The 13,500-nt window shown below is 40.8% G+C and overlaps 1 pseudogene; it reads left to right on the top strand.

Annotated features, from left to right (window-relative positions):
- The first annotated feature begins 1,610 nt into the window (after positions 1-1,610).
- Positions 1,611-13,297, top strand: LOC100944971 (annotated as a pseudogene).
- The last annotated feature ends 203 nt before the right edge of the window (positions 13,298-13,500 follow it).

The following is a 13,500-nucleotide window of genomic DNA, read 5'->3' as shown; positions in this document are numbered from 1 at the left end:
CTGGCTTGAACACAGTTCGTGTAGTAGGTCACCAAAGCCTGGCTTGAACACAGTTCGTGTAGTAGGTCACCAAGCCTGGTTTGAACACAGTTCATGTAGTAGGTCACCAAAGCCTGGTTTGAACACAGTTTGTGCAGTAACCGGAGCAAGTAGGAGATTCAGTGAAACCATGCAGAACCAATAACAAGCTCTGGGGCCCAAGACTAGATTCTGAATCCAACAAGCAGAGCCAGCAAGGGATCAAGGATAAAGAGAAGAAGCAGAAAGCTAGAAGCTCAAAGACACATGAATGTTTCTGCTGTTTCAAGAGCTGAGTGGATCTTTGGCTCTTTGAAGAGCCCAAGTCTCATTTCCCTAGGAGCACCTCACCTGTAAAGTACACACACCCCAGCAGGTGAGACAGAACTAGTCGCAGAAAGCCACCACAGGAGTCAGCTGGTTGGGACTGCCAAGTGAAGTTCACTAGAATTTTGTAAAACTTTGGAAAAAGATTTCTTTTTAGATGGGAGTGGCTAAAAGTGTGTTTGAACCAGGACATGAAATATCCAAAGGGTTTTTTTAAGTGGGGGAATGCCGAGTACTCAAAGTTCCCTTAGAAAGAAAAAAAGTGTACACCAGGGATCAGAAGCTCGAATGCTTTTAGAAGGTGTGGGATTAATATACACACTGAGTGTGTGAATAGAGGACAACCAGGGTGAAATTACTTATATTGTCACCAGGCCTAAAATCTGCCCAATTACATAGCCTATTCACATACCACGTGGGCCCAAGGAAAGGACCACACAGAAGATTTGCGGGAGCCATACTCTGCCTTGAGCAGCCAAGGGGAACCCTTGGGATCCCTGGTGTGTATCAGCCAAATTTTTGTACAACTTAAATTGTTATCTTTGATAAAGTTGATGTGGATTCTGGCTATTTTTATAGAAATGATAGTTGTATTTTCATAAACATCTCATATCCCTGGAGTTGTTATCCCTCCAGGAAAATCACATATATTCCAAGAATGCCTCTGCTGTGGTTCACAGACAAGTATGGCCATTTCTTCAAGGCTAAAAACCATGTCACCCTGTTAGTAACAATCATGCTTCATCTCAGTCAGTAGACTTGCCTTTTAGCATCCTTTAAAAAGCAGACAATCTTCAAAGAACACAAAATAGACCTTCCATTTGATCCCACAATCCCTTTACTAGGTATCTGTCCAGAAGAAAGCAATCATTTCATCATAAGGACATTTGCAAGAGATTGTTCATTACAGCTCAGTTTACAATTGCCAAGATTTGGAATCCACCCAAGTGACCATCAAACCATTAATGGATTAATAAACTGTGGTATATGTATACCCCAGAGTACTGTTCAGCCATAAAAAGACAGAGACTTTACATCTTTTATATTAACCAGGATGGAAGTGAAGAACATTCTCCTTAGTAAAGTACCACAAGAATGGAAAAGCAAGTATCTAATGTACTCAATACTGAAATGAAGCCAGTAGACGAACTAATACACATCCACACAGGAGAAAAACTCAATTCAATTCAAGTTCAGGGATAGCAAATGGGGAGGAGGGAGAGGGACTGGTGTGCTCCCACCTAATGGGTACAATGTAAGGGTACATGGTACACCTCCTGGTGAGTGGCACAACTACAACAGGGACTTTACCTAACAAACCCTAATCATTTGTTCCCTCATATAATCTGAAATAAAAAAAAATAATAAGTAAAAAGCAGTCAGATCTGACCTCCAGGGATGAATAGTGCCCACTATAAAGGAAACTCAAAACAGGTCCTGAGCACAGTTTTAGAGGAGAATGTCAAACCTTTTAAACAACAGAAAAACCATTAGAATAAGTGTGTGATATTCTAGGCAATTCTTAAATTACCTATTTGTTTATTTATTTATTTATTGAGACAGAGTCTTACTTTGTCACCCTCGGTAACCCTTGGGCTTAAGAGAGTCTCTTGCCTCAGCCTCCCAAGTAGCTGGGACTACAGGCACCTGCCACAATGCCCAGCTATTTTTTTATTGCAGTTGCCATTGTTGTCAAACCCACCAGCCTCATTGTATGTGGCTGGCACCATAACCACTGTGCTACAGGCACCCAGCCTAAATTACCAATTTAAAAGGTAATTTTAGGGTCCTTTGGATGTGTATTTATTGTATCACTTTCACAAGTTTCATTTACAAAAATGTATAAAAATTAATGTTAATTATAAGGAGATTTGGTTTTGAAATTCTGACTGAGCACTCCCTAGTTTTATGGCCTTGGGGAAGTCACTGGTGTTCTCTAAGCTTCGGTTTTTGCCGTCATTAAAATGGAACATAATTAACCCTAATTTGGAGCATTCTTGTGAGCACAAAATAAAATGCCATGTCTACCACAATGGCAGCTGTAGAGGTGCTCTGGAAGTGGTAGCTTCTGAATTATTATTAATCAAATAATAAGTAATAAATGTATGTGTAATACATACTCTGAATAATGTTACAGTTCATTGTAAGCCTTCAGGAGCTTTGCAGAATGATTGAAGAGAGTGAGAAAAGCCAAGGAAAAGGAACAGTATTTCTGACAGTATTTCTAAAAGTATGTGGGCCTGAGAAACTCCATTAATTTCATGTGTGTCCAGAGGCCAGCATAGGACCCTTAAGTGACTGTTTTGGGAAGGCCACTCCTTCATAATGTAAGGGAGGACATTCAAACAATTGATCTCCCCTGAAACATAGTTTTCCCAGATCCCAAATGCTAGCACAGTGGTCATTCTCCTTAAAATGTAAGTTCTGCCCCCTCACCCCTCAAAGAACTGTAGCTACCCTCTCTGATGGTCCCGTGAGCAAAATGGGCTACCAAATCCTACATCTGGGGGTCCTTAGGGATATAGCACTTTATCTGATCTTTTTCTATGGGGGGGGAACTAATGGGATCTCTACCTTGCTAATCCATTATCACATTTTAATGTCTCTGGAGTTCTGCCATGTTTCACAGCGCACAGAGTGCTGGTCCATGTGCAGGGGTCCCTTCCTGGACAGGCTTGACTCTGGTCACAACCGCCAATGATGTCATCACCTCAGCTGGACCGTGAGCATGGCTGTTACTGTGGGTGTTTAATCCCTACTTACAAAGTCTTTAGAAAGATTATGACTCAGCATTCAGACATAGGTTGATGTGTTCACAGAAATACACAACACAGCAGTGGGAAACAAATTTGATATTAGAGAAGCAAACAGAGGAAATTATAGACTTACATGACAATGACAACAAGGTACTAGTGTAAAGGAAGCGCTGAGTGCTCGTTTAATCAGCAGCACTTCCCCCTTATTAGTAGCAGAAGATAAAATAAAATGAAAGTGCATCTTCCCATATATAACATCTTACATTTGGTGAAATATGGTATTTAATGACCTCAGTAGTTGGCATAATTCCTTATAGTCTTAAGTCCTATAATCAATACAGCTGTACATAAGAAGTAGGTGAACCTATTTTTAAATAATCACCCTTTAAAAAATTGAAATCTAACACATAGAAGAATCCAGGATAGAGCCCACAGATACATGGATAAGAAACAGTTATAGGCTGAGCACAGTGGCTCACACCCATCATCCCAGCACTTAGGGAGGCAAAGAAAGGAGGATCACTGGAACCAAGGTGTTCAAGACAAGTCTGGACCACACAAGCAAGACCCCATCTATACAAGAAAAAGAAAAATTCGCCAGGCATGGCAGGTGTCTGCAGTCCCCGCTACTTAGGAGGCTGAAGCAGGAGGATCACTTCAGCCCAGGAGTGTGAGGTTGCTGCGAGCTAGACTGATGCCACTGCTCTCCAGCCTGGGAGACAGAGCAAGATCTTCTCTCACAAAAAAAAAAAAGTTACAGTTAAATAGATATTTTTAATACAACGATACTTTAGTTTTGTCTCTATTAGACAGTTCTACCCAGAAAACCTACTGCTGTCATGTTGACATCATCAGATAAATGAAGGAGAAATGATCAGAGAGGGAATAAGGGTACTGCAGATGGACGGGATGGGAAAGAATGGAGAAGTGGGGCTGGTAAATGGAGAGGCAGGAAGAGGACAGGTGCGTGAAAACTCCCCGAGAGCCTCGGCCTGCGCATCGGGCCCTGTGCAGCTGGCGCGCTCTACAGTGTGCGGACCTCACCAAACACTTACTAGTGCTTGTTACCTTCCAGGCTGTGCCAGGGCTTCCGACACATCCATACACAAAACAGATGGAATTCTCCATTTCATAAAACATTCTTCATGTTACTGTTACGTACTTGGCCTGTTCCTGTTTTCTGCCCATTCTGGATATTTCCTATAAACGAAGCACAGAACATATGACCTTTGTGTCTCATGTCCTTGAATACTGCGCTCAGGGTTTGTCCATGCTGTAGCCTCCATCTGTACTTTTTTTTATATGCTTGAATAATCTTCCAATGCATTATATTGTACTAATATACCACAAGTGGCTTATCCATTCATTCAGTGATGGACACTCAGGTCTTATTTTTTAAAAGAACATAAGTCAAATGGTGGAGCCCTTCTACTCAAAACTCCCAAGTAGCACAGAGTTGAAGCTGGAGTCTTACCCGCAGCCGGAAGTTCTCTGGGCGGTCTGCGTCGCGTTTCTCCTCTGTCCGGACATCCCTGCCATCCCTCACCTGCTCTGGCCCGCCCGCACAGCTTCCCAGCCACACTGAGCATACTAAGCATGCTCTTTCCCTGAGACTACTGCACTGCCTATCTCTTTTACTGAAACGAGTGTCTCCATTCACATTCTGCCACCATCCTCTTCACAGTCATCCTGTGCCTTCCTCAGCACCTCCATCTCCCCTACTCCCTAGTCCATATTCAATTTTTTTCAACACATCTATTATCTTCTTTCTGTATCTTACTTATAACATGTAACCTTTATCTGTTATATTTATTTATTGACTGTCTTTTCCTCCCTCTGCCCCAGCTGCAGAGGCAAGAGGATAGCTTGAGACTAAGAGTTTGAGGTTGCTGTGAGCTGTGACACCGCTGCACTCTGCCCAAAGCCACAGAATGAAACTCTGTCTCAAAAAAACAAAAAAAAGGTTAAAAAAACAATGAAAACAAGAAAAAACAGGAAAAAAAGAAAAGGTAAAAGGAAAAGAAAACATACAGACAGAAAACCAATACATGGCTGCAGGAGGCTGGAAGACGTGAGCAGTAGGGAGAAAGGGATTAAGAGGCTGGGGTTTCTTTAGGTGCCACAGACGTGCTTTGGAGCAAGATAGAGGCCGTGGTTCTATGATGTTATGAAAGTAGTAAATGCCAATGAACTGTTCACTTTAAAATGGTTGATTTCACCCCAGTGAGAATGGCCCGCATCACCAAGTCCAAAAGCTGCAGATGCTGGTTGTGGGTGTGGAGAGGAGGAAAATCTTTTACACTGTTGGTGTGTAAACAAATACTAATAATTTTTTTTTTCAGATTAATCTGAAGATACAAAGAATTAGGTTACAATGTTTGCATTTGTTAGGTAAAGTCCCTGTTGTAGTTGTGTCCCATCCCAGGAGGTGTGCCATATACTTTACACTGTGTCCAGTACATGGGAGCACACCAATCCCCCTCCTTCCTCCCTGATCCCCAACTTGAATTGAATTGAGATTTTCTCTTGTGTGGGCATGTGTTAGATCATCTACTGTCTTCGTGTTAGTACTGAGAATACTGGATACTTGCCTTTTCATTCTTGTGATACTTTGGAATGAGGAATCCAAAGTATGAGGAATCTTCAAAGAGCTAAAAGTAAACCTTCCATTTAATCCTGAAATCCCATTACTAGGCTTCTACCCAGAAGAAAAAAATCATTTTACTGTAAACACATTTTTACTAGATTATTGCAGCTCGATTCACAATCACCAAGATATGGAAATAACCCAAGTGCCCATCAACTCACAAATAGATAAACTACTGTATTTGTATACAATGGAGGACGGTTCAGCTACAAAGAAAGATGGTGACTTGACATCTTTTGTATTTACCTTGAAGGATATGGAGAACTTCCTTCTCAGTGAACTTCACAAAAATGGAAAAGCAAGCTTCCAGTGTACTCAGTACTAATATGAACCTGGAAGATGAGCAACCACATGCCCACATGAGAGAAAAACACAAATTAAAGAGGGGGGTGAGAAGGAGGGGAAGGGGAAGAGGGAGGGGCTTGGTGTGCTTTCATCTGACGGGCAGGATGGGTACATGGTACTTCCTAGGGGAGGGCACAGCTACAACTTGGACTTCACCTAACAAATACAAACAATGTACCCTAATTGTATGTACCCCATATTAATCTGAAATAAAAATAAAATAATAAAATGAAATGGTTAATTTCATGTTATGTGAATTTCACTTCAACAAGAAAAGAAAAAAAGAAGATGGGTGGTGAGGAAGAAGAGGGGGATGGGAAGAAGAAAACACAGAAGAAAGGAAGGAAGGGATGGATGGAAGGAAGTACGGAAAAGATGGAGGGAGAGAGGGAGGGAGGGAGGAAGGGAGGGCGAGGCGACAGAGGGAGGCCTAGCCACATCTGCAGCAGAGGAAAATGAGCTCTATCTCTGTCACATCTATATCAAGCCTTATCTGTGGTCCTGGTACTTCCCTTCTTGTACAATCCAGAGAAGTGTTTGATGTTGTAAACATAAACTTTTTAGTAGCTCTAGAAAAACATTCTTTTCTTTGAGAAAAAGTATCACTAGGTCATCTTCTGTAGAGTGCTAAGGCAGCATAGCTCACAGCAATCTCAAATTCTTGGGCTCAAGAGATTCTCTTGGAGTGTGATACAAGATGGCAGCCTAGTAACAGCTTCCTTGCAACTGGGCATGGTGAGACTGGGGAGAGAAGATTCCAGGCATCTCTGGCTGGTGGGATCTGCCAGAGACATCCCTTTGGGGACACATGGAGTCAGCAACAGACTTCTGGACTCCATGAGGAGAACAAAGCAGTGGAGAACTGGCAACTTGTTGTGTGTGTTTGTTCCATCTAATCCTGCCAGCAGGTGTAAATACAGCAGCAGTGAGATTGCAAACTGGAAAGGCCTTACTGTGAGCTGTTTTGGGTTTTTTGGGCTTGGCACTCAGTTGAACTACCTTGGGAGAACTTGGGCAACAGTGTGGAGGACTTTAAGGATTGTCTAGGATCCCAGACTGAGCCGCTGAGCCAGACGGAGCTAAAAGTGTTCAGCTGCGGGCCCCACAGAGCCATTGTGGGAGAACTGCCCTGGAAAGCACCACACTCAGGGTCACAGAACAAGACTTGGGGAGGAGACCTTGGGCAAGTAATCTAGTGACTGAGAAGCCTAATAGCAGGGACTGAGATGCCTTACAGCCTTGGCCCTCAGGGGCATAGAGTGAGACCAGTTTTGGCACACTGGGTAAGTGGACAGCCAGTTCAGGAGTGATCCCAGTGACCAGTGTTTTCCTGGGAAAGCTTCTGCTTAGCCAAAGTTAGCAGTTTAAAGTTCCTTTTAAGTGGTCTAAGGAGAGATTTAGGCTCTCCACCCTGAGAGTGGAGAAGGTTTGAGAAATCAGCCTCAGCCTCCAGTCTCCATCTCATACAGCCATTTCAGCATTGTGATTAACATCTCATACTCCAAAAGATCACCTGTTGCTCAGACAATATTCAACAAGATATATATACTGCTTTGTTTTGGGTTTTATTTTGTTTTGTTTTTAATTTCAATATTTTCCCTCTAGATTTTTCTTTTTTCTTTCTTTTCTTTCTTCATTTTTCTAGTTTAAATATAATTTTCCATTGTTGCCTTCTTTAACAATTAGAACTACATTTTTGCTAGTGTTTCTACCCCGATTATTTGGTTTTTCCCCCAATTTTATCCTGTAAAGTTTTCCATTTGCTTCTTTTGGTTTGATTTATAGCATTTTTGTCTTTCCTCCCTACTTGGTAGAGGTGGGGTACTGTGTCCAAACAGGCTAGCAAAGAGCTGCCACCTCAAGGGAACCACCCAATCTGGCACCCCCAGAGGTTGGGGGTTTTTAAGCTTGGGTCAAAGTACCCTGCTGTACACCTACTTGCTCCTGTCTCCCTCTTCCTATGCCTCTCTTCTTTTTGTCATTATTCCATTTTACTCACCCCCTCTCCTTTCTCTTTTTTCTTTTCTTTCTTTTTTTTCTTTTTCCCCTTCTTACTCTTCAATCTTCTCATCCTTCTGGTCCTGTACCAAAAGGACTCATCAAAACCCTAGTCCAGAGACAGGTAACTTAAAGAGAAAAAGGAAGTGAAAGGAAAATTAGGGCAAGGAAACAGATAAAAGAAAACACTCATGAGGAACAATCAGCAAAAAAATTCCTTATAACATGAAAAACAAGTCCAGAGCAAGCACCACCCCCCCAAGGGACCATGAGGTAGCTACTGCAGAAGATTCCACCTATAAAGAAATGTTAGAAATGACAGAAAGAAAATTTAGAATACAGATGATGAAAACAATGAAGGAAATGAAGGAAACTACTGATAAAGTGGAAAATAACCAAAAGGAAATCCAAAAATAGAGTCAAATAAGAGATAAATGATATGAAGAATATAGAAAGGATATAGCAGAGCTGATGGAACTAAAGCAGTCAATTAGGGAACTTAAAGATGCAATAGAAAGTATCGATAACAGATTAGACCATGCAGAAGAAAGAATCTCAGAAGTAGAGGACAAAGTTCTTGTGATAATTCAGATAGTTAAAAAGAGGTAGAAAAGAAGAGAGAGAAAGCAGAACATTCACTGACAGAATTATGGGACTTTATGAAGCATTCAAACATACGAGTTATACGTATACGTATACATACGAGGTATCCCAGAAGAGGAAGAAGAATGCCCCAGGGAATGGAAGCCATACTAGATAATATTATAATGAAAATCTCCCCAAATATCACCAAAGATTCTGACACACTCCTTTCAGAGGGATATCAGACCCCAGATTACCTCAACTCTAACCGAGCTTCTCTAAAACACATTGTGATGAACCTGTCCAAAGTCAAGACAAAAGAAAAAATTCTGTAAGCTACCAGGAGTAAGCGCCAGTTGACCTACAGGGGCAAATCCATCAGGGTGAGTGCAGACTTCTCTAATGAAACTTTTCAAGCAAGAAAACAATAGTCATCTACATTTAATCTACTGAAACAGAACAATTTACAGCCCAGAATTCTATACCCTCCTAAGCTAAGCTTTAAAATTGACAGAGAAATCAAATCATTTACTGTTATACAACACTAAGGAAATTTGCCACAACAAAACCAGGTCTACAGGAAACACTTCAACCCATTCTACACACTGACCATCACAATGGGTCAACAGCAAAGTAAGAGCTCAGAACTTAAAGGACAGAACCTAACTTCCACAATGATGCAAAAGATAAAAGTAAACAATGGACTCCCACAAAATAAAATGAATAGAACGCTACCACACTTATCAATTATCTCAATAACGTTAATGGCTTGAATTCACCACTGCAGAGGCATAGATTGGCTGACTGGATTATAAAACACAAGCCATCCATTTGCTGTCTGCAGGAAACACAGCTAGATTCAAAAGACAAATTAAACTCCAAGTTAAGGGTTGAAAGACAATTTTTCAGGCAAATGGAATCGAGAAGAAAAGAGGAGTTGTGATCTTATTTTCAGATACATGTGGATTTAAAGCAACTAAAGTCAAAATAGACAAAGATGGTCACTTTATTTTGGTCAATAGAAACAACAGGAAGACATTTCAATTCTAAATATTTATGCACCCAACTTAAATGCTTCCAGGTTCTTGAAACAGACCTTACTCAGTCTGAACAATATGATATCCTGTAACACCATAATAACATGGTAATTTAACACACCTCTTAGAGAGCTGGACAGATCCTCTAAATAGAAATTAAACACGGATATAAGGGACTTAAATGAGACCCTAGAACAACTGTGCTTGATAGACATATATAGAACAGTCCATCCCGAAGATAAAGAATATACATTCTTCTCATCGACCCATGGAATAGTCTCCAAAATTGATCATATCCACAAAACAAATCTCAAAGAATCAAAAGAACTGAAATTTTACCTTGTATCTTCTCAGACCACAAGGCACTAAAGGTGGAACTCAACTCCAACAAAAACATTGAACCCCACACAAAGGCATGGAAATTAAACAACCTTCCGTTGAATGACAGTTGGGTGCAGGAAGAAATAAAAGAGGAAATAATTAACTTCTGTGAGCATAACAACAATGAAGACACAAGCTACCAAAACCGGTGGGATACTGCAAAAGCAGATTGGAAAAGAAAATTTATCACTTTAGAAGCCTACATTCAAAAAAACAGAAAGAGAGCGCATCAACAAACTAACAAGCCATCTAGTGGACTTGGAAAAAGAACAATCTATGCCTAAACCCAGCAGAAGAAAAGAAATATCCAAAATTAAATCAGAGATCAATGAAATTTAAAACAAAAGAATCATTCAGAAAATTAATGAAACAAGGAGTTAGTTTCTTGAAAAAAATAAATGAAATAGATAAACTTTTGGCCAGACTAACTAGAAATAAAAAAGTAAAATTGCTAGTAACCTCAATCAGAAATGATAAAGGGGAAATAACAACTGATGCCACAGAGATATAAAAGATCATCTCTGAATACTATCAGAAACTCTATACCCAGAAATTAAACAATGTGAAGGAAATGGATCAATATTTGGAATCACACCCTCTCCCTAGACTTAACCAGGATGAAATAGATCTCCTGAACAGACCAGTTTCAAAGCACTGAGATTAAAGAAACAATAAAAAATCTCCCAACAAAAAAATACCCTGGTCCACATGGCTTCACACTAGAATTCTATCAAACCTTTAAGAAAGAGTTTATTCCCATACTGCAGGAATTATTCCAAAAAATTGAGGAGGAAGGAATCTTCCACAACACGTTCTATAAAGCAAACATCACCTGATACCAAAACCAGGAAAAGACCCAACTAAAAAGGAGAAGTTCAGACCAATTTCACTTATGAATATGGATGCAAAATTCTTAATAAAATCCTAGCCAATTAGTTACAGCCTATTATCAAAAAAGTCATACATCATGATCAAGTAGGTTTCATCCCAGGGATGTAAGGCTGGTTTAATATACGCAAGTCCATAAACATTATCACCATATTAACAGAAGCAAAAACAGAAACTATATGATCCTCTCAGTAGATGCAGAAAGAGCATTCAATAAAATCCAGCATCCTTTTCTAATTAGAATACTGAAGAGTATAGGCATAGGTGGCACATTTCTTAAACTGATCGAAATTATCTATGACAAACCCACAGCTAATATTTTACGGAATGGAGTAAAACTGAAAGCTTTCCTCTTAGAACTGGAACCAAACAAGGTTGTCCTCTGTCACCATTACTATTCAACTTAGTGCTGGAAGTTCTAGCCAATACAATTAGACAAGACAGGGAAATAAAGGGCATCCAAATGGGAGCAGAGGAGCTCAAACTCTCCCTCTTTGCTGACTATAAGATCTTACACTTAGAGAGCCCCAAAGACTCAACCACAAGACTCCTGGAAGTAATCAAAAAATATAGTAATGTCTCAGGATATAAAATCAATGTCCACAAGTCAGTAGCCTTTGTATATGACAGTAACAGTCAAGATGAGAGGCTAATTAAGGACACAACTCCCTTCACCACAACTTCAAAGAAAATGAAATGCCTAGGAATATACCTACCAAAAAGGTGAAGGAACTCTATAAAGAAAATTATGAAATCCTAAGAAAGGAAATAGCATAGGACTTTAACAAATGGAAGAACATACCATGCTCATGGCTGGGAAGAATCAACATTGTTAAAATGTCTATACTTCCCAGAGCAATCTACTGATTCAATGCCATCCCTGTTAAAAATACCAAAATTGTACTTTCAAGACTTGGAAAAAAGGATTCTGCATTTTGTATGGAACCAGAAAAAAAAAAAACAAAAACGTAGAGCTAAGGCAGTTCTTAGTAATAAAAACAAAGCCAAGGACATCAGCCTACCAGATTTTAGGCTATACTACACAGCAATAGTGGTCAAGACAGCATGGTAGTGGCACAAAAATAGAGACATAGACATTTGGAATTGAATAGAAAACTAGGAAATGAAACTAACATCTTACAACCACCTAATCTTCGATAAACCAAAGAAGAACATACCCTGGGGAAAAGACTCCCTATTCAATAAATGGTGCTGGAGAACTAGATATCCACATGTAAAAGACTGAAACTGGACCCAAACCTTTCTCCACTCACAAAAATTGATTCAAGATGGGTGGATTTCTCCCTGATCAGGGATCTCACCCCACCTGCACTCTAGGTTGAATAAAGGAGAGGAAATTTGTGGGCAGATCTGGTCAAGTGAGCGAGTGGATAATGGACCTTCTTAGGGACAGAGTGAAGCTGGAGAGGCCTGTGATCTAAATTGACCAGACAGGAGAAAATGTCCTTCCGAAGACCCTAAACCATGAGACCTATGAGGCTAAATATGTGATTTGTGCTGTTCCTCCTACTCTGGGAATGAAGATTCACTTCAATCTCCCTCTGCCAATGATGAAGAACCAGCTGATCACTTGTGTGCCTGTGGGTTCTGTTATCAAGTGTATAGTTTACTACAATGAGCCTTTCTGGAGGAAAAAGGATTACTGTGGAACCATGAATATTGAAAGGGAGGAAGCTCCAGTTTCCTACACATTGGATGATACCAAACCTGATGGCACCTATGCTGCAATAATGGGATTTATCCTTGCTCACAAAGCCAGAAAGCTGGCATGTCTTACCAAAGAAGAAAGGATGAAGAAACTTTGTGAGCTCTATGCAAAAGTTCTAGGATCCCAAGAAGCTCTGAAATCACCACATTATGAAGAGAAGAACTGGTGTGAGGAGCAGCAGTACTCCAGGGGTTGCTACACCACCTATTTTCCCCCTGGGATCATGACTCAATATGGAAGGGAACTGTGCCAACCAGTGGGCAGGATTTATTTTGCGGGCACTGAGACTGCCACACACTGGAGTGGCTACATGGAGGGAGCTGTGGAGGCTGGGGAGAGAGCAGAACAAGAGATTCTGCATGCTGCGGGGAAGATTCCAGAGGATGAAATCTGGCAGCCAGAACCAGAATCGGTGGATGTCCCTGCGTGACCCATCAATACAACCTTTTTGGAGAGACATCTGCCCTCTGTGCCAGGCCTGCTGAAGCTGATTGGATTGACCAGCATTTTTTCAGCAGTAGCTCTAGGCTTCCTGGTGCACAAAAAGGGGCTGCTTGGAGTTAAGACATTTAAAGAGAAAGTGTCTTAACCACATCCTCTTCCTACTGTATTTGGGGTGGGTTTGGGGAAGGGGTTGTAATAAAGTTCCCTGAAAACATAAAGAATGGAGTGAGGTGGGGAGCATGAAGAGAAGTCCAGCTCTGACTGTTTATCTCTTTCTCCTTTGTGGCCCCAGGTTAGGGTCTCTTACCTGGCTTACCACTGTGTTTCACCAATTTCTAAGGCTATTGT

The sequence above is a fragment of the Otolemur garnettii genome, unplaced genomic scaffold, assembly GCF_000181295.1.
Source record: "Otolemur garnettii isolate 467f Iridium unplaced genomic scaffold, OtoGar3 scaffold00125, whole genome shotgun sequence".
Classification (NCBI taxonomy): Eukaryota; Metazoa; Chordata; class Mammalia; order Primates; family Galagidae; genus Otolemur; species Otolemur garnettii.
This window is presented reverse-complemented; position numbering and strand designations above follow the sequence as displayed.